The sequence below is a fragment of the Neolamprologus brichardi genome, chromosome 11 (genome assembly GCF_056152115.1).
Source record: "Neolamprologus brichardi isolate AB-2024 chromosome 11, ASM5615211v1, whole genome shotgun sequence".
NCBI classification, from domain to species: Eukaryota; Metazoa; Chordata; class Actinopteri; order Cichliformes; family Cichlidae; genus Neolamprologus; species Neolamprologus brichardi.
In genome coordinates, this window is record NC_142114.1 from 829,504 (window position 1) to 850,670 (window position 21,167).

The window sequence follows — 21,167 nt, forward strand, 5'->3', positions numbered from 1 at the left end:
GAAATTTTAAATAATGTGCACTATAACGCCTTTTAATCTTGGCCAGATAAGTGCTTTAGAGTGTGTTTCTCATTTACACATTCAAACACACCAGTGGCTGTGGAGCTCTCTTCCACAGTGGCTGCTATCAGTTGCAACCTTGGGGGATTCAGTGTCTTTACTAAGAACATCTGAGCACGCAGAGAGATTAAGGACTGAACCTCCAACCCCACTACATAGTTGTGGTCAGTAGTTTACATCCACTCATCATGGGCATGAATGTTACTGCAATTTTGGGCTTTTATTTCTTTCTTTGAACTTCTCTTTTTCCAGGATGGAATGATTGTACAGTATATATTTTTATTGACTGAATTGGGCGGATACGTTTAGATATATTATTCTCTAATCCACAGAGGGTCAAAAGTTAGTTTTAAATCTGTTTCATGGCATTAATGTGATATAAAGTACCAGTTAAGAGACATATGTACCTAAGGTCTCAATCCCACGGGCCTAGAGATAAGTCAGGGACCTCCTGGCAACCTCTTGTTGGTAGGGAAAAATGTATTTTCCCCAATGTGTTGGCAAGTAGCTGCTGGCTGTACACAGGTGAAATCAGTCATAAAGAGGGTGCCACATCTCCTTGTGTTTGCTTCAATTCAACTAAAGGGCAAAAAGTGTGATGAAAAAACCTGAAACAGACATTACTTGCCTTCAGTGTGAAAGTTATGCGTTAGTGCTGAAACCAACTCCTTTCAAAAGGCGCCGCAATAACAAGCAACCACTTGCCAACTGGTAGTGGTTACCAGTTGGCAAGTGGTTGCCAAGTGATAGCAACCACTTGCTCCAATGACCGGTTTAGGCTCCAGGTCATTGGAGCCTAAACCGCAAGTGCGCAGTGCTATAGAAGTAGTTGGTAGATGGTATGGCAGGGCGCAGCGCGATGCTGGTGTAGATGGCTGCCACATGAGGGTACTGACAGTGATCATCTCAGTGTAACGTTGGTTTCCCAACATTACATTGAGATGATCACTGTCAGTCACGTTACCAGAAGTTTGAAGGTTCATGAGTACAAGATCAATTTACAGTAAACCCGAAATTTGCAAGGTTACAAACAGTATCCATGCAATATAAATCTACATTTTTCAGATTTCAAAAATGAGAACCTGTAGTCAACTCTCCCATTCTGCAGCTGGTAAAATGATTAACAATATGAGAGAAAGCTCAGTGTAAGAGTGCACTGTAAGACCGAATAGTAATAGTTCGATAAATGAAATGAGTTCCAACTACTTAAAAACCTGTTATAAGTTCATACACCTTTATTTTTTTGAGTAGTTTGAACAAGTTTGTTTTTTCAAGTTATCAGTACTTGAATATATTGATTAGTTTCTGACATTGCCCTTAAGTAATTTGAGTTTTAACACTGACGTCACTTACGTGCCTACGTACTTACGTGCGCCACCTGTTTCTTTATGAAGTGCTGGCAACCATCTTGGATTCCTCGCTTCGAGTGCGAATGCCCGCTCATTACTCCGAAAGAAACTTGTGGAACGTTAATATCCGAACAGAAATAAAAACATTTGTGAAGGGTTTTTTTTTTGCGGCATTGCCTTTGACGCTGGATAAAGGAGGACGTGCTATGGTATGTTACAGACTTTTGAACTGGAACAGCTAACGCTCTGCACTTGGCTAGCTGCATTTACCGCCTTTACAGCATCTTCAGGAGGGCTTTTGTGGTAAGTTTTATTTTTTCTGAAACTATAGTTCTCCGTTGTAATATGGGTTTTTATCGTCATAAATGTACAACTCTAGTAGGCATTTAAGAATTACATGCATGCATCGTTTTATCCATGTCGCCTTGGCCCCAAAGTGTTTTGCATGAATTATGCTAATAAGCTCATATTTAGTATAACACATTATTAGTCCCAGCAGAGGCTGCTTCACACTTAGCGCATACATGGATATTGACTTTGGCTAACCCATTTGCTAACTGGTGGAACTTGAAACTTACGTTCTCTGGAGTTGTACATATTAAAACTGGGGCAGGAAAATTGTAGGCACAGGATATACTTACAAAAGCAGTGATTAATCATTACATAATTAGGCGGTAGAACTTGGTTTACATTGCAAATAGTTATGTATACTAAGTTGAAATGTAGAAGCTTCTGAACTGTAAAATTGTTGTGCCTGGTCTATTTTAGGTTAGCTTAAGGGTGAATCCATCAATAATATATTTACCAGACAGTTATTTTTTTCCTTTTATTTTATTCTGATGCCCAGTGTTCATTAGTGAAAGACTTAGTTTTTTTTTCTGTCAGGGGCTGGGTCTGTGACCCAGCATTTTGAGTTTATTTTGTATTTTTGCTTTCTTATGTTATATTGAAATGAGGTAAAGTTCTTGTATTGTTGTTATTATTAGTTAAGGTTTAGTTGAGTTCTGGGCTAGTTATGTTTCATCTGTGTCTCCTTGGTTATGTGTCTTTTCTGTTCTCTGTGTAGTCTGTCTTGTCTTCTGTGTTTTACTGTTATGTCCATGCCAGGGCAGAAGTAAATTTTCCGGGGTGAAGATGCTGTTTACCTTGACCAGCTAAGACTACAGATTGTAGATGAAGTCGAGAAAAGTGAAAAGAATCCTGATTACAAAGCTGATGCACACAACTTTGGCCTTGCGATGCAAAGAGATCATCAATGATGACCTACCAGTAGGTCAGATCCTGGATTGCTGGCCTACTCTGAAATCCCAGTCCCAGGTAAGAATGTATATAGATGTATCTAACAAGATGTATTTTATATCAACTCCTGTTATCTGGCCTGTTTGAACAAATTATGCCTTTGGAGTGGAAGGATTTTGATGTATTTTGCAAAGATTTATAGACTAATTAGACTAATCAATATTGAATCGGTGTGCAACTTTGCCAAAACAATGTCGGACTCTGTAGTTTTCTCTGGTCCCCTCCCCAATCAGACCAGGAGTGACATGTTTAGCCGCATGTTCTCCTTAAATTGCTGGCTGTCTGAGTGGTGTCCCAGAAATGATGTGGGCTTCATAGATAATTGGCAAACCTTCTGGAGGAAACCTGGTCTTGTTAGGAGAGATGGCATCCATCCCACTTTGGATGGAGCAGCTCTCATTTCTAGAAATATGGACAAATTTATTAAACCCCTCAAAACATGACTATCCAGAGTTGGGACCAGGAAGCAGAGTTGCAGTCTTACACGCCTCTCTGCAGCTTCTCTCCTCCTGCTACCCCCCCAAAAACCCATCTCCATAGAGACTGCGTCTGCTTCCAAAAAGACAAAAAACAAACTAAAAACCAGCAACAAACAACTTAAACATTTACAAAGAAAGAACAATACAGTATCCACATCTGAACCAAAGAGTAAAACAGTGAAATGTGGATTATTAAATATTAGGTCTCTCTCCTCCAAGTCTCTGTTAGTACATGACTTAATAATTGATCAACAAATTGATTTACTCTGCCTTACAGAAACCTGGTTGCAGCAGGATGATTATGTTAGTTTAAATGAATCAACACCCCCGAGTCATTCTAACTACCAGAAATCTCGAAGCACAGGTCGAGGGGGCGTTTTGGCAGCAATTTTTCACACCAGTCTATTAATTAATGAAAGACCAAGACAGACTTTTAATTCATTTGAAAGCCTGATGCTTAACATTGTCCACCCCAGCTGTGAAACTCAGAAACCAGTCTTACTTGTTATCATCTATCGTCCACCTGGGCCTTACACAGAGTTTCTGTCTGATTTCTCAGACTTTATATCTAATTTAGTTCTGAGCTCAGATAAAATAATTATTGTGGGTGATTTTAACATCCATGTTGATGCTAAAAATGACAGCCTCAACATGGCATTTAATCTGTTGTTAGACTCAATTGGTTTCTCTCAAAATGTAAAAGAACCCACCCACCACTTTAATCACACTCTAGATCTTGTTTTAAAATATGGCATAGAAACTGAACATTTAACAGTGTTTCCTGAAAACCCTCTCCTGTCTGATCATTTCTTGATAACATTTACATTTACAATAATTGATTACGCAGCAGTGGAGAGTGGACTTTATCAAAGTAGATGTCTTTCTGAAAGCGCTGTAACTAAGTTTAAGAATATAATCCAGCCACTGTTATCATCGTCAATGCCCTGTACCAACACAGAGCAGAGCAGCTATCTGAACGCTACCCCAACAGAGGTCGATTATCTTGTTAATAATTTCACCTCCTCACTACGTACGACTCTGGATACTGTAGCTCCAGTGAAAACTAAGGTTTCTAATCAGAAGTACCTGACCCCGTGGTATAATTCTCAAACACGTACCCTAAAGCAGATGACTCGTAATCTGGAGAGGAAATGGCGTGTCACAAATTTAGAGGATCATCATTTACCCTGGAGAAATAGTTTGTTGCTTTATAAGAAAGCCCTCCGCAAAGCCAGAACAGCTTACTACTCATCACTGATTGAAGAAAATAAGAACAACCCCAGGTTTCTCTTCAGCTCTGTAGCCAGGCTGACAAAAAGTCAGAGCTCTTTTGAGCCAACCATCCCTTTAACGTTAACTAGTGATGACTTCATGAACTTCTTCACAAATAAAATTTTTATCATTAGAGAAAAAATTACCAATAATCATCCCACAGATGTAATATTATCTACAGCTACTCTTAGTACCATTGATGTTAAGTTAGACTCTTTTTCTCCAATCGATCTTTCTGAGTTAACTTCAATAATTACTTCCTCCAAACCATCAACGTGTCTTTTAGACCCCATTCCTACAAAACTGCTCAAAGAAGTCCTGCCATTGATTAATTCTTCGATCTTATATATGATCAACCTATCTCTAATAATCGGCTATGTACCACAGGCCTTCAAGGTGGCTGTAGTTAAACCTTTACTCAAAAAGCATCTCTAGACCCAGCAGTCTTAGCTAATTATAGGCCAATCTCCAACCTTCCTTTCATATCAAAAATCCTTGAAAGAGTAGTTGTCAAACAGCTAACAGATCATCTGCAGAGGAATGGTTTATTTGAAGAGTTTCAGTCAGGTTTCAGAGTTCATCACAGCACAGAAACAGCTTTAGTGAAGGTTACAAATGATCTTCTTATGGCCTCTGACAGTGGACTCATCTCTGTGCTTGTCCTTCTTGACCTTAGTGCAGCATTCGATACTGTTGACCATAATATCCTGTTAGAGCGATTAGAACATGCTGTAGGTATTACAGGTATTGCACTGCAGTGGTTTGTATCATATCTATCTAATAGACTCCAATTTGTGCATGTAAATGGAGAGTCCTCTTCACACACTGAGGTCAATTATGGAGTTCCACAGGGTTCAGTGCTAGGACCAATTCTGTTTACATTATACATGCTTCCCCTAGGCAGCATCATTAGAAGACATAGCATACATTTTCACTGCTATGCAGATGACACCCAGCTCTATCTGTCCATGAAGCCAGATAACACACACCAATTAGTTAAACTGCAGGAATGTCTTAAAGACATAAAGACTTGGATGGCCACTAACTTTCTGCTTCTTAACTCAGATAAAACTGAGGTCATTGTACTCGGCGCTGAAAAGCTTAGAAATATGGTATCTAACCAGATTCTTACTCTGGATGGCATTACCTTGGCCTCCAGTAACACTGTGAGGAACCTTGGAGTCATTTTTGACCAGGATATGTCCTTCAACGCACATATTAAACAAATATGTAAGACTGCGTTCTTCCATTTGCGCAACATCTCTAAAATTAGAAATATCCTGTCTCAGAGTGACGCTGAAAAACTAGTTCATGCATTTATTACTTCCAGGCTGGACTACTGCAATTCATTATTATCAGGATGTCCAAAAAACTCACTGAAAAGCCTTCAGTTAATCCAAAATGCTGCAGCAAGAGTACTGACAGGGACTAGAAAGAGAGAGCATATTTCTCCTGTTTTGGCTTCCCTTCATTGGCTTCCTGTTAAATCCAGAATTGAATTCAAAATCCTGCTCCTCACATACAAGGTCTGAAATAATCAGGCCCCATCTTATCTTAATGACCTTGTAGTACCATATTACCCTATTAGAGCACTTCGCTCCCACTCTGCAGGCCTACTTGTTGTTCCTAGAGTATTTAAAAGTAGAATGGGAGGCAGAGCCTTCAGTTTTCAGGCCCCTCTTCTGTGGAACCAGCTTCCAGTTTGGATTCGGGAGACAGACACTATCTCTACTTTTAAGATTAGGCTTAAAACTTTCCTTTTTGCTAAAGCATATAGTTAGGGCTGGACCAGGTGACCCTGAATCCTCCCTTAGTTATGCTGCAATAGATGTAGGCTGCCGGGGGATTCCCATGATGCATTGAGTTTTTCCTTTCCAGTCACCTTTCTCACTCACTATGTGTTAATAGACCTCTCTGTATTGAATCATATCTGTTATTAATCTCTGTCTCTCTTCCACAGCATGTCTTTTATCCTGTCTTCCTTCTCTCACCCCAACCGGTCGCAGCAGATGGCCGCCCCTCCCTGAGCCTGGTTCTGCCGGAGGTTTCTTCCTGTTAAAAGGGAGTTTTTCCTTCCCACTGTCGCCAAAGTGCTTGCTCATAGGGGGTCATATGATTGTTGGGCTTTTCTCTGTATCTATGAAGCGCCTTGAGGCGACATTTGTTGTGATTTGGCGCTATATAAATAAAATTGAATTGAATTGAACTAATTGAAACTTGTAAACATAAATTTATCGTGTGTGTTCAGATCTGTGCAGAATTGCACAGGATTACAAACCTCCACCTGAAGAACCACTTTTATGGTGTGTTGGACCAACATGCTCCAGAGCTTATTCAGAAAGAAAGCTGTTTGCACAGGGAACGTGTCTGATGTCCTGTCTCAGCTCTTCAGAAGCTATAATCTCCAGGTTAGTGGGTTTTTGTCTTGTTTTTTGAGCTTTATTTAATTTGATCAATTTTTCAATTTTAACTACCATTCTTGACTAGGTTAGCCAATAATTTAAAATAAAAATTTTTCTTGTGATGTAGGAACAAGCTGATATCCATGCCCAACGTGCTGGTGTGCTTCATGCCCTCCCTGCCTATTTGTACCAAGACACCTCTACCTTCATCAAAACGTGGGATGTAAGTTTTGGACAAAGTTGTGAACAATATCTTAGTAGCATCCTTGTTTAGATTTCTCAAAACATTATGACACTTTGACAGTTTGAGAAGCATCTCCATGCTTGGATCTGTCTACAACAGTGTCCATGTCACATAATGGAAATACTACATGTTTTTAATGTGTGTAGACCTTCTATAATGTTCCTAGCCCAACCATACATCACTGTACAAATGGAAAAAAATATATAACTCCTATTGACTTTCTGTTGTTATTGCTACGAAGAGGTATGACTTTGCTTTACTAAAAGTACTATTTGTGTCAGTTTGTTTTCTCAAATCTTTGGTGTGTTGTGGCTTTTTTGTTGTTCAAACAATTGATTTCTGAGCTAGTAATAATCCAGAAATGTGACTTGTATAGATGAAACTAAGAGAAATAGGAATGCACTAACATGTAGTAATTTTGTTTTCTGTAGATGATGCATTCTGATAGACCAGGTATTAGTGAAGTGCCACTTGGACTCCTCCTCATCAGAGCCAATTCCAGCGATGCAACATTGAGAAGACTGCAGTTTTGGTCGAGGGTAACGTGATCATTGTTTTCAACACCCTGGCTGATGCATTTCTAGTAATATTTGGACTGACCTACACCCTGCACCTAAGCTACCCAACATGTTTGGCCAACATTTTTGACTTTATTCAGAACGTTTTGATGGGTCTGGAGGGTGGGAAGTTGAAGCCCAAAGTGCTGAGTCTTAAAAATGATCTTTTGGCAACAGAATAATGTCCAGGATTCCTACACAGCCCTCAAGTGCCTGTTAAAGCAAGTAATTCAGTTTATCATGTTTCCGAGTCTGGATAAGTTTTTTTAAAAAAGAGAATAGAATGAATAAATCTTTGCAGACTCCGTTTCATACTTCATTATCTTAAATTCACATCCAAAGTAAAAGGGGTGATTTTATTTTATTTTTTTCCCCCATCATCACTTGTGTTTTAGTTGATTTTGATTGTGTTTTTAGTCAGATAACTGTAAATCCATAGAGAAAATGAAGGACAATCTCACTGCATTTCTGGCTTCTAGGTGGGATCTTGAATGTCACTTAAGGAACGTTCCTCCTGAACTGCTCATAACTGACATAAGGCGCTAAGGAGGTTTATAACACTTTGTTTTATGTCTCTAAAGAAGTATTTTTCTATTTAATGTTTTATTGCTTTGTTGTTGAGACTGTGATTGCACTCTACAAATGTGCATTTTGCATAACCACAGTATTGGCATATTAAAAAGGTTACCAATTATATTTCAGTGTATTAGCTGCACTATACTATACTATTACTTTCATTTGGTTTTCCCATCTAATAATGCAGGATTTTCTTTTCCTTTTGTTTTTTTTTTTTAAATAAAAGGCCATACTCATGTGTTAATCAAATCTGAATACTCTTAAAACATGTTGTGAAATTCTTTATTTCTAATATTGTAACCTTGTGCCAAAACTGGACATTTCTGACATTATTCCCTATAAAATGTGGTGGATTTATGTCTTTGGGCTTTTTGTTAGAAATGCTATGTGTTAAAGTAACACTCAATAAATTTGTAACTTGAATTTATATTTTCTGTCTTATGTTTTTACAAGTGTAATTATTTTGGGCACTTTTTTTTAATATCAAATTCAAAACACAGTAGATTTCGATATTACAAGCATTTGTATTTTAAATTTTTGAGTTGTATTAGCTTAAAATGGTTAACATTTTGAAACTAAATATTAATTCCTAATAGTTACTTGAGCTAGATTTGTACTTGAAACTCAAAATATCAAGTACAGAGTACTAAACCAAAAATGTGGATATAACATAAAAACATTTATCAGTGGTACTTAAAAATATTTATCTAAAGCTAATAAATAAAGTGTGTTTATTTAACTTTTATTTTTAAGTTTTAGTTACTTAAAATATTTTATGTAATCAGTTTCACCAAAAGTTTTGAGTTAAATTAACTTATTGGGTTTTACAGTGTGTAATTTACTCCCTGGCGTTGAAGGCAGAGACTGACAGAGTGAGAAACAAACAGATACAACCTTGATGAGATCTGCCTTCAGGTCAACTGCAAGGGTTTGTGTGTATATGTAGTAAGGAAGGTTTGTGTGCGTGTTCAAGGGTGTATGACTCACATGACCCTATTGCCCTCAAGTCAACACTAGGTGAGAATGTGTGAGAGGTGATTGTGTGTTTGTTGTGTACTAAAGATGCACCTCTGCTGTTTCTTCTCACTTGTGTGCTTGTTTGAGGAGACTTCTCACCCCGTTGCCACATTTCACTCCCACACTGGAATATAGTGATTTTGAGCACAGTCCAGCAGCTTTGTGGAGACTAAGCCAATATTGACTTACACTGCCAGCAAGCCTCAGAGTGAGACAGCTTTCTGCGGTCAGAGTCAACACAATATTAAAGTGGAACAAATTGTAAAGTGCATCTGGGGAGTATGATTTACTCAAATCTATTTTTCCACTGCGTGTGTCCATTTGGAACAGAGTGATACACTGCATCATCACGTGTTCAGCAACCTATTTAACGTGGCAATCAGACCTTATTTTCCATTTATCCCCATAAACACTTTCCTCTGGTGCTATGTCTATTGGTGCTTTCTTCTTTCAACTTTTCAGCGTTCAGTCTCAGTGTGGGCAGCATGTACTGCTCCTTACTTTTTTCACTCTAATGAAATTTGACTTCGTGTAGGCGTTGCTCTTTCCTCTGCTTTCAATCCACTTTTTGTGGTTTCACAACTCCAACTACATATTAATACTAAGCAGCATAATTCTGTGCATATTCTATCCTGTCTTCCTTTCCTCACCTCAACCAGTCGCAGCAGATGGCCCCGCCCCTCCCTGAGCCTGGTTCTGCCGGAGGTTTCTTCCTGTTAAAAGGAAGTTTTTCCTTCCCACTGTTGCAAAAGTGCTTGCTCATAGGGGGTCATATGACTGTTGGGTTTTTCTCTGTATGTATTATTACAGGGTCTACCTTGCAATATAAAGCACCTTGAGGTGACTGTTGTTGTGATTTGGCGCTATATAAATAAAATTGAATTGAATTGAATATGGTCCCAACACTAAGAAACCAAATCTCATGGAAGTCCATCTAATAGTTTTTCAGATAGGCTGGATGGCAAAAATAAGAATACTAAATTATCAGGAGAGCACTTAGCATTTTTTGCACACAATTAAAATGTTTCAAAGCAGAATCCCAGGGAGCAGACTGCTTTTTTAAAATAATTTCAATATATGTATTTCTTCTATGCTATTTACTATTTGGCACCCTGTGGAGATACAATGTACAAGCATAACATTAAAACCACCTTCCTAAGATTGTCTAGGTTTGCCTCATATATAATGAAAAGAGGTCTGTCCAGGAATCACAGCGGTTAATTAGTGGTCCGTTTGCAGGGTGCAGCCATTGTGGTTGTGTCATGGCAAGGGTGTTTTCTATTTTTTTGTTGCCATGTTTTTTTTTGGAGTTGACAACGGTGGGTCCGCCTTGGGGCGGTGTTTGGATTTTCACCAGATCATCTTCACCCCTGCGGTGGTCATCAGGCTTCCCTGTTAGTGGCTTCTGCTCTTAAGCTCTGCTCAGTGTTAATAGTCTGTCACTTTGTGCTAGCTTGAGTCTAACCAGCTAACCAGCTGTGAGATAAACTCCAGCTCTACAGTTCTTGTACTGCAGCTGTTGACAGCTGGAGGGCCACTCTAACTGGAACCTGCAACAGGTGGAGAACTGTTTCATGCACCATTATGCCAAGATCACAAGTGCTGCAGTCAAGAGGGACTACAGCCAACTGCTGCTCCAGATGGTGGACTTCATCCACAGGCTGAGTCTTACTAGAGATAAATCTTGATTATATTGCTCAGTAATGTATTTGTAACAAAGTACTTTGCAAATAAAGTATATGCAGAGGAGGAAAATTAGCACTAAGATTATTTTAAAGCCAGCTTTCTGCCTATTACATGCTCAACTGCTATGAAACTTATCGAGCACATTTGCGCAGTGCATTGGGGTCATTGTAGTAAAAAATGGATGAGGAAATCTATGCGCATGAATTACCATATCATTTGTTCTTAAAATGACTGCACAGGTTTATAATTGCTAATTGAAAAAAAGGCTATGCATAATGCTGTTACATGCATCATCAGTCACTCAGAGCAGAGAACAGATTAGACACCATGAAAGTTATATTGGATTGTAAATAACAAATTCACATGTGATAGAGTGAAGGCCAGGAAATGCATTTTGAATAACTAGTTGTAGCTTAAGAATCAAAGGGGAACCTAGTGTGATAAAAGTTGCATCAAGATTTCCAGACTGGGGAATGAGCAGTCTGAAGGCTTGGATTGAAAAAGAAAATGTCTCAAGGTGGGTATGACTTTTTTCTGCATTACTCATCATGGGGTAGGAGTATAAGCAGAGCTACATCCCTCTCCTGGTAGCCCCCAGTAGACGCATAGCCTCTCTAACATGTCCTGGGTCTGTCACGGGGTCTCTTCTCAGTTGGTCGACCTGAAAAACTTCACCTGGAAGGCATTTGTACCCACCTGTTAAAGAGCTATTGCTGTTATGGCCTAAAAACTAAAAGAGAACATTATTCTTAAATGTGTTCATTATCTCTTCCACGGGGTTATTATGATTTCTTCGTTTACACTTATTAAATACTGTCTATTAGATTTTTGAGGGTGTTGTCACACCTCCGTTTAGCCCATTTAAATCGAATTCTGGTCTTCCCCCCTTGCTGTGATTAATATGTGCAGGTGTGAACACAGTAATTACACTTGGGTGCAGACCAAAACAAACGCACCAAGACCCCTGGGAGGAGGTGCTGTAAGCTCCAAAGAAACTCCAGATCGGTTCGTTTCTGTTGTGAACATTATCCGACCTCAATTTGAACCAACTACCAGACACATCTGGCCATTGAGCGGACTGAACATATTTTGGTTCGCTTGGAGTTTATGTGACAACATAAACTCTGTGTGAAAACAAGTTTACAAACTCATCAACTGATTCAGACAAGAGTAAATGAACTACAGGTACCAAGACACCATACGGACAATATACAAATAATATATGTAAGTGTCCTATAACATTATCTGAGTCATACCAATAACACTACAATGTAAACACTATGAAGTTTATACATCACCAGAGGTAGGAAGTAAGTACACATACCTGTGTTATTTATGTGTAATTTACTTGAATATTTTTTTTTTGACCTTTTTCTACACTATCTTTATACTTTCTACTCTTAACATTTTCAAAACAGACTTGTTACTTTCAGTTCAGCATATTTAGGGAGAGTTATTATTTCAGAGATGAATAATATGAAGGCTGCAAAACCATATAATTTTTTAAAATTGGCACGACACTGGAATGGGTGCAAAGTTCGTAAGTTATGGTAAGTAAGGTAAGTTAGCATCTAGCTAGCACTACAGAAAAGGGGCGAGCATAAAGGCAGGAATGTTTTTTTAGGTAGAAGGTAACAGCTGCTATATTTCACAGGGAGAGAAAAGAATGAGAGCTAAATTCACTCAGAGATGGAGAAAGATAACAAAGACAGGAGAGGAAGAAGAGAGGTTAGATTAAAGGTAAGGACTGCTTAGAGGCATTTGATAAACTGAAAGTTTAAAGTTTAGATCTAAGATGTCAATTGTTAAATCAGATATTGGATCTCTAAATGATTTAATGAGTTTTTTTCATATTGCAAAATGTCTTCTTCTGTTGGAGGAAAATACTCTGCAGTTCAGTGCCGGATAAACAGGTTCGATTGCTGTACTGAGACAAATTTGCACCTCACAATAATTAATAAAAAAGGCTAAAACACACTGGTGTTTCTTCTTAAGGTCTTCCATAAGCCACCTCTCTCCTTGAGGTGCATTTACGGAATCAAAGCCCTTTAAAGGTGGTGGAGAGGGGACAACCCCTTTTTTGGACGTGGTGAAAGCTTACGCTGGTGCTGAAGCTTCACACAATTTTCTTTAGTGCCAGCTTGAGGAGAATTCAACATTTCCACAAACTGAATAGACAAACAACCCAAAATTTTAACCTGATGTCATTAAAATCTATGTTCACATTTTAATAAATCTCAGAAAATAAGAAAATCACCAAGCTGTTTATCTTCAGCAAGGACTATTTGGCTCTGCTCTCTGGGTATCAGACTGGAGTGATTGGCTTCAGGCTGGTTTGATCACACTGTGAAACGATTTCAGAATATAATCCGAGCCCATCAGAAACATGCTGAGCGTGCTAAGCTTTGGTCGATTTCTTTCCTTGCAGCTATAGCACAAACAGCTAGGTAGCAGTCTGAAACAGTGTACCTTTCATTTTTTAAACCTACACTCAAATTGTTACCTTAGCCTCAGTTCCCTTATCCTACCCAGGGTGTTCTTCACTGCCATTGTATGTGTGAGAATATGTGTCCTTCACACTATTCTTCCTGCGCCTTTGGTGTTTGGTTCCCTGCTATCAGAGTCAAGGGAGGTGTTAAGGGAGAAGGTAGAAACAAGTGTTCAGAGGCGCCCTCATCGGCTCTCAGCAAATCAATAGGAGGCTATTAGAGCTTGGCCCTATTACAGGGATTGACATCTAGAGGGGGAGAGAGCAGCCTCATGGGTTATTCATATTCCATCCCACACACACACTGTCGATGGGTGTTAGATACACATTCCATCTGAGAGTGTGGACAGAACAAAGCAGGTCCAAATGACTATTGGACGTTGTAAAATTAGCGGCAGGGTGCAGTCACCACAGTGCAAGCAGCGCATGTCGCGACAAGCCTGACACCGAGAAGGTGACATGAAAAGAACTGAACGTAATTATTCAGAACGGTGTTAAATATTCAGTGTGAAGACGCTCTGTATACATAGAGTTCATCTATAGCTGGGTTTGACGTGAACGGTCTACCTTTTCTTTCTTTTTCTTCTCTGTCGTGACTACTTTTTTAAGTGGGAGATTAAAACTGTCACTGTTCTAATTTTCCTTATATGTTGAGTTTCTTGCATCAGGTTGGTGTTATATAAGCTGTAGCTTCAACTTACACCCTCTTGGTTATTTTCTGTTTTTTTCTATTTTTTTTTTTAAATTTCTGCAGATATAAATGTGGGGGTTTGTGGGGATAGGTTAATTGATTAATCCAAATTGCCCATAGGTGTGAATGCGGGAGTGAATGTGAGCGCGAATGGTTGTCTGTCTCTGTGTGTTAGCCCTACGACAGACTGGCGACCTGTCCAGGGTGTACCCTGGAAGTGATGAGCGGAAGTGAATGGATGGATGGATGGATGATATAAATGACCCAAATAAAAGTAAATGCTCAACATTTTACTACAGTAACGTAGCACCCTCCATTTGTTATGAATAGATGAACAGGTGCACACCATCTTTCCCATTACGTCATTTGCATATATATTTTTATTCATTTGTATTTGAGTGCCATGTCCCTCTTCTATAATGTCTCTGAATTCAGTCGTGTGACCCTATGCACTGCATGAAGATATAATATGCAATATGTAGTAGTAAACAGCCAGTTAATTTCAGTGAGCTTTAAAAGAGGGAGACAAGAAGTAGAAAACAATGTCGAACTAGAGAACTGTTTGCAAATGTTGTGGGTTTCGTCCCACTGATAACTGATAACATGAGCATCACCTCTAGTTAAAGAGAGTAACCCTTTGCTGCTGCAGTGGACTCAGTAATATCATCAAGTCCTCCTGTAGGAATCTGTGGAATAAGGTTAGGGTTCCCTACATAATACTTACTTAAACAATACGTTAGACTAATCAACTGGTCTAGTACAAAGAAACCACTGTAGCTAGTATCCTAATGCTTTTATTAGCCCAGAAGGTTGGACAGCTGTCGAGACAACATGGACTACAGGCATCCAAATTAGTGTTTTTAGTTTGTAGAGAGGGAAGCAAAGTTAAATCAGACATTAACTTGTTTGTTTGTTCACATTCATTGCATGAGCGCCTTCCATCACCAGCTGCTCTGCACCTTTCTGTTCTTTTTCTTTTCGTTTTTACAAACGCTGCGATACACCTCAGTGAAAAATGTCAAGGTATGAAAAAAACAGAGGTATCTAATATTACCTCGCCTAACTGGGGGTTTAATAATTTACTGTGTAGTACACCTGTGAGCTGGTTTTCAGAACCGCTAGAGGAATAATTACAACTTAAAATCACCACCTGTTTTTCAACAGATGTCATGTTCGGTTAATCCTGTCCACAGAACGTTATATTTGATATATTTCTCTCTCCTGCATTCTAGCACTAGCATACAGGCAGATTTGTAGAATTGCTGCAAATAAAATTGTGCAGGTTTAATTCTAAGAAGTTCCTGTTTACACCCGTTTATGCACAGACAACTGTCAGCTAATGATGATGCTAGAAAAGAAGTAAAAAATATAAGGATTCTTGGGCAAATCCGACAGCTGTGGTTTGCAGATGTATGCTGTTTTGTTTCTTCTGCGTAATGCGCATGTTTATTATTTCCCATCATACATGAAACCACAGGGAATATTTTGTCCCTTGGTCTGTATTAGGCAAACAGTTTAGTTTCTTTTCTAGCCATTAGTGTTGTGTTCTTGTATTGCTTCTGCTTGGAGGACATAACATAAGACAAAACTTATAATATTGATACTAATCAATATTAAAAATTACAGTGGGATTAGATACTCATTTGTAACAGTACTGATGGCAACAGAATCATCTTTGCCTACTCCAGTTGACACACAGCCTTCCCCTCAAGTATTGAACACTTATCATAAATGTTAGCCTCACTGTGCATGTCAGTGTTAGCCACCCAACTATTAGCATTTACACAACAGTCACATGGTACTGGTTTGTACTTTTCTAAATGTATTTTTTTTAAACGCCATTGTTTGTATTTTTTTGTATTTGTAACGGTATTTAAAATACAAATTTAAAATTCTAGTAACAACCATAGATCCCACCTCCCTTTGGGAAAAATACCTTTAAATACACTAACCAGGCAATTTGTTACTTGCGTCGTTAACACAAATATCTAAAAAGCCACTCACATGGCAGGAAATCAATCCATTTAGGCATGCAAGTATGGTCAAGACTAAGTATCAGAATGAGGAAGAAAAGTGATTTAGTGACTTTGAATGTGACATGGGTGTTCTGAGTATATCAGGAACTGCTGGTCCACCCAGATTTTCCAATATAATCGTCTCTATGATTTACAGAGAATAGACTGAAAAAGAGATTTTCCAAATCTGCAGCAAGTGTGTGATGCTGTTCATGTCTGTAAGGACCAAAATCTCTGACGAGTGTTTCCAGCACTTTGTTGAATCTGTGCTATGAAGAATTAAGACGGTTCTCAATGCAAAACTGGGTCCAACCCAGCAGAGATGCACACTTAACTGGCTAGTGAGTCTGAACAACTGTATTGCTAGCAGATGTCTTCATTAAGTGAACATAAGTAAGGTCAGTGTCAATATGTGTAGGTGTGTTTGAATGTATGATCCTTAACTCCACCACCACAGTCTGAAAAACTTGGCACACAAACTGCGAATCCAACTCCAGCCTAGAACAATTACCCAGATTTCACATTTATTGCCACCCTGAGCACGATCAAAGCTGTCAAAAGCTTTGATGGGAGCTTTTTCTTTAATTTAGTAGAAACAAAATTTCCTCTGGATAATCTCAAGCGTATTTCCAGTGGTGTAAACAGGATTACTGTGGGCAGCTCTAATCTAAGGAGCCAGGCTTTATTTGCAGTCGTTGCTTTGAAGTGTGTGTGTAAACATACCAAGATATGGCCAACTGAATCCCACCTTCTTAATCAAACAGTAAACAAACAGAAATGTAGCCAGTACCTTGTAAATGTATACTGCAAGTCACCAATGCACCAGTACTGTATCTGTAGTCACGAGACATTTTCTTAATCTCTTAGAGTAAAAATTCTCATTTGGTTCTGTGTTGTGAAAAGAGAGCTGAAAATGTCACACATTATCTATATAAACATTTATTGTTAGCCGTTACGAACCATTAATCACATTCTGTAAGCCAGTATGGCTAAGATTAGCAAACAGCAATAGCTCTCGTTCCCTGCAGGTTCACAGGTCCACATGCACCTGCAGCACCTAAACATTTAGCTGACTAGCATGCCCTTGACTCAAAGAACAAAACATTTTCAATTGAAACAACAGGTACAATACACTGAACCTTTATTTAATGTCTAATGTCACCAGCAGGCCAACTTACTGGCTTATCAAACTGTTTGTTTTAAGAGCCAGATGGCAGTTGAGAATAATGAGGGGATAAATGTTACATTTATCTTCACTGTCAGTGTTGCAGCCTCATTAAAAAAAGGCCTGTTGAGTTCCAAGACAGCCACTGATAAAAGGCTCCTCTGAACCCAATTGAAATGTGTGTTCAATCCCTGGCACATTCAACGTGTCCTTGGGCAAGGCACTGAAACCCAAAATGCTCCAGCCGCAGCTGTCATAGTGTCTCTGTGCACGGTAGGTAGAAAACGCTTAAAGGCACAGAATAAAGGACAGTGTGTTTGAGTCAGTTGATGTACCGTGTTCATTTTGAGTTTCCAATTTCAAACATAAGAGGATGTTTGAAGGTAAACTCTTCTTTTTCAAACTCGTGCTCAGTGTTCACTAGTGATTTTTATGGAACAGGTTCAATAACATCAGTGTGACTGACCTATTGTTTTGAGCTGTTATTTCTTCTCTAGTTTATAATTTTGACTTGGTAGAAGTAAACATGTCAATTTTTACTTGAGAGGTTTTTTTTCCAAGTTTCACTCCTGTGACAGAAATAAGAGCTGAAAGTCTTTCAGCAGGGTGATAGGGCCACAGTGTCATGTGACCTCAACAAATGATGGACAGACCGAGTACACTGTCACCTTATGTTCATTAGGGTTGTGAGAATTAACTGATAGAGCATAGTATTTAATTTTTAGTATTTTAGTATGTTTTGCATGTACCGATACAGGGACACTAAATATCGAGATAATGTTAGGCGAGCAAACTTACTATAAATCAGCTCAACCAAAAAACCACCCGACACACTTAGCTTGACAAAGTCCCATTTAGCACGAGGGGACTGGAAGCAACTGGGTTCCAGCTGGTTGTATTCTCGTTATACTCCTAAAGAACAGGAAGGTCACTGAGTGCAAATGTAATAATTAATTGTGAATTTCTGTCTATGGTGATTTTTGACAGTTCATCACAGTTATTTGCTGTATTATCAGAAACATACTGCATGTAATTGCTAACCTGACCCCATTCAGTCACAAACTGATAACACACTATCTCCAAATTATGGCAGGGTTTAGTAACAGTGCTGGTTACTAAGAAAAAGCGAAGTAAGATAACCTAGTATACCTCTGATGCAACATTGTTTTTTGGTTTTGTTGCAAATTTGTGAAGACATCATTGTGATATTCTTCACTATCCAATCTGCATCAAAATGTATCACAATGAAAGCCAGAAACCAAACACCGAAAAAAGGAACAAGCAGAAACAAACAGCAGTGAGGACACTTCCACTGCCACCAAAATCACCCAAATCACCAGAGTACAAACATCACAACACAGAGTCCACATGACCACAGGAACCACAACCAACTGTGAAGACCAAGCAGCAGTAGAGACAGGAAGGATGCAGGAGGGTCTCCCTGTCATATTACAGCTGTGGCAGGCAGGATTAGGACCCAAACAAAAGGTCGAACTGAAAAAGACTCGGAATATTACAACAGAGAAAAACAAAACCGACACTGGAAACTAGGAACTTAGGAACATAAACTAGGAAACTAGTGTCACGGCTGGGGCAGCAGTCGTGTTGTGGAATGAATGAGGACCCAAAATGCAGGCAAGCGACTGGTGATGAGAGTGACGTTTATTTACAAAGTGGCAGTGGCAGAAACAGGCAACGAAGCATGAGAAATTACTAACGAAAACCTAAACTGGGAAAAACTAAAGAGCAAACCTGAAATCATAACGAAACGGAGAGAGGAGCAGAGAGACGCAGACTAAGGAACAGGACACCAAGAAACACAGACGAGCCGACAACGAACACAAACCGACACCCACTAAATATACACACACAAGGTAATCGGGTAATCACACACAGGAGGGAAGAACAGCTGATCCTAATACACATGATGACTGGAGGACACAAGCTGAACACAATGACAACAGACAGAGACCTTCAGAATAAAACAGGAAATCTAGAACACGAACCGGACACAAGGGGGGAGGACACAGAATACCAAAATCAGAATAACTAGAACAGAGGAAAATAATCATAATAAACACAAAACGCTGGGTCAACGACCCAGCACCATGACAACTAGAAAAACACAACACCAGAAGATCTCAGGCAACACAGAGAAAAACGACAGCAATGAGGGAGTACGATGCGACAATGCACAGAGGAAAACACAGGGCACAGGACTAATCAGACATAACGAGACGAGGAGGAAGCAAAACTGAATACACCGAACAGAGGACAAGGAACTATCAAAATAAAAAAGGAAACATGAGACTTTTACAAAGACGCAGACTTGACACTGTGACATGGAGACACGATGACTAGGAACAATTCAATTCAATTCAATTCAATTTTATTTATATAGCGCCAAATCACCACAAATGTCGCCTCAAGGTACTTCATAGATACAGAGAAAAACCCAACAATCATATGACCCCCTATGAGCAAGCACTTTGGCGACAGTGGGAAGGAAAAACTCCCTTTTAACAGGACGAAACCTCCGGCAGAACCAGGCTCAGGGAGGGGCGGCCATCTGCTGCGACCGGTTGGGGTGAGAGAAGGAAGACAGGATAAAGACATGCTGTGGAAGAGAGACAGAGGTTAATAACAGACATGATTCAATGCAGAGAGGTCTGTTAATACATAGTGAGCGAGAAAGGTAACTGGAAAGAAAAAACTCAATGCATCATGGGAATCCCCCGGCAGCCTACATCTATTGCAGCATGACTAAGGGAGGATTCAGGGTCACCTGATCCAGCCCTAACTATATGCTTTAGCAAAAAGGAAAGTTTTAAGCCTAATCTTAAAAGTAGAGATAGTGTCTGTCTCCCAAATCCAAACTGGAAGCTGGTTCCACAGAAGAGGGGCCTGAAAACTGAAGGCTCTCCCTCCCATTCTACTTTTAAATACTCTAGGAACAACAAGTAGGCCTGCAGAGCGGGAGCGAAGTGCTCTAATAGGCTGATATGGTACTACAAGGTCATTAAGATAAGATGGGGCCTGATTATTTAAGACCTTGTATGTGAGGAGCAGGATTTTGAATTCAATTCTGGATTTAACAGGAAGCCAAAACAGGAGAAATATGCTCTCTCTTTCTAGTCCCTGTCAGGACTCTTGCTGCAGCATTTTGGATTAGCTGAAGGCTTTCCAGTGAGTTTTTTGGACATCCTGATAATAATGAATTGCAGTAGTCCAGCCTGCAAGTAATAAATGCATGAACTAGTTTTTCAGCGTCACTCTGAGACAGGATATTTCTAATTTTAGAGATGTTGCGCAAATGGAAGAACGCAGTCTTACATATTTGTTTAATATGTGCGTTGAAGGACATATCCTGGTCAAAAATGACTCCAAGGTTCCTCACAGTGTTACTGGAGGCCAAGGTAATGCCATCCAGAGTAAGAGTCTGGTTAGATACCATATTTCTAAGCTTTTCAGCGCCGAGTACAATGACCTCAGTTTTATCTGAATTAAGAAGCAGAAAGTTAGCGGCCATCCAAGTCTTTATGTCTTTAAGACATTCCTGCAGTTTAACTAATTGGTGTGTGTTATCTGGCTTCATGGACAGATAGAGCTGGGTGTCATCTGCATAGCAGTGAAAATGTATGCTATGTCTTCTAATGATGCTGCCTAGGGGAAGCATGTATAATGTAAACAGAATTGGTCCTAGCACTGAACCCTGTGGAACTCCATAATTAACCTCAGTGTGTGAAGAGGACTCTCCATTTACATGCACAAATTGGAGTCTATTAGATAGATATGATACAAACCACTGCAGTGCAGAACCTGTAATACCTACAGCATGTTCTAATCGCTCTAATAGGATATTATGGT

General features: G+C 39.3%; 1 protein-coding gene and 1 long non-coding RNA gene across 3 annotated transcripts in view; one reads left to right on the forward strand and one right to left on the reverse strand.

Moving 5' to 3' along the window:
- The window catches only part of gask1a (golgi associated kinase 1A), a 94,548-nt gene that overhangs the window by 18,593 nt on the left and 54,788 nt on the right, over positions 1–21,167 (reverse strand). The window lies entirely within an intron of this gene.
- LOC148100426 (uncharacterized) lies at positions 1,390–8,648 on the forward strand. The gene is made up of 5 exons (XR_015719735.1): positions 1,390–1,712; positions 2,476–2,726; positions 6,420–6,867; positions 6,989–7,084; positions 7,537–8,648. It is a non-coding gene; the product is annotated as an uncharacterized LOC148100426 (long non-coding RNA).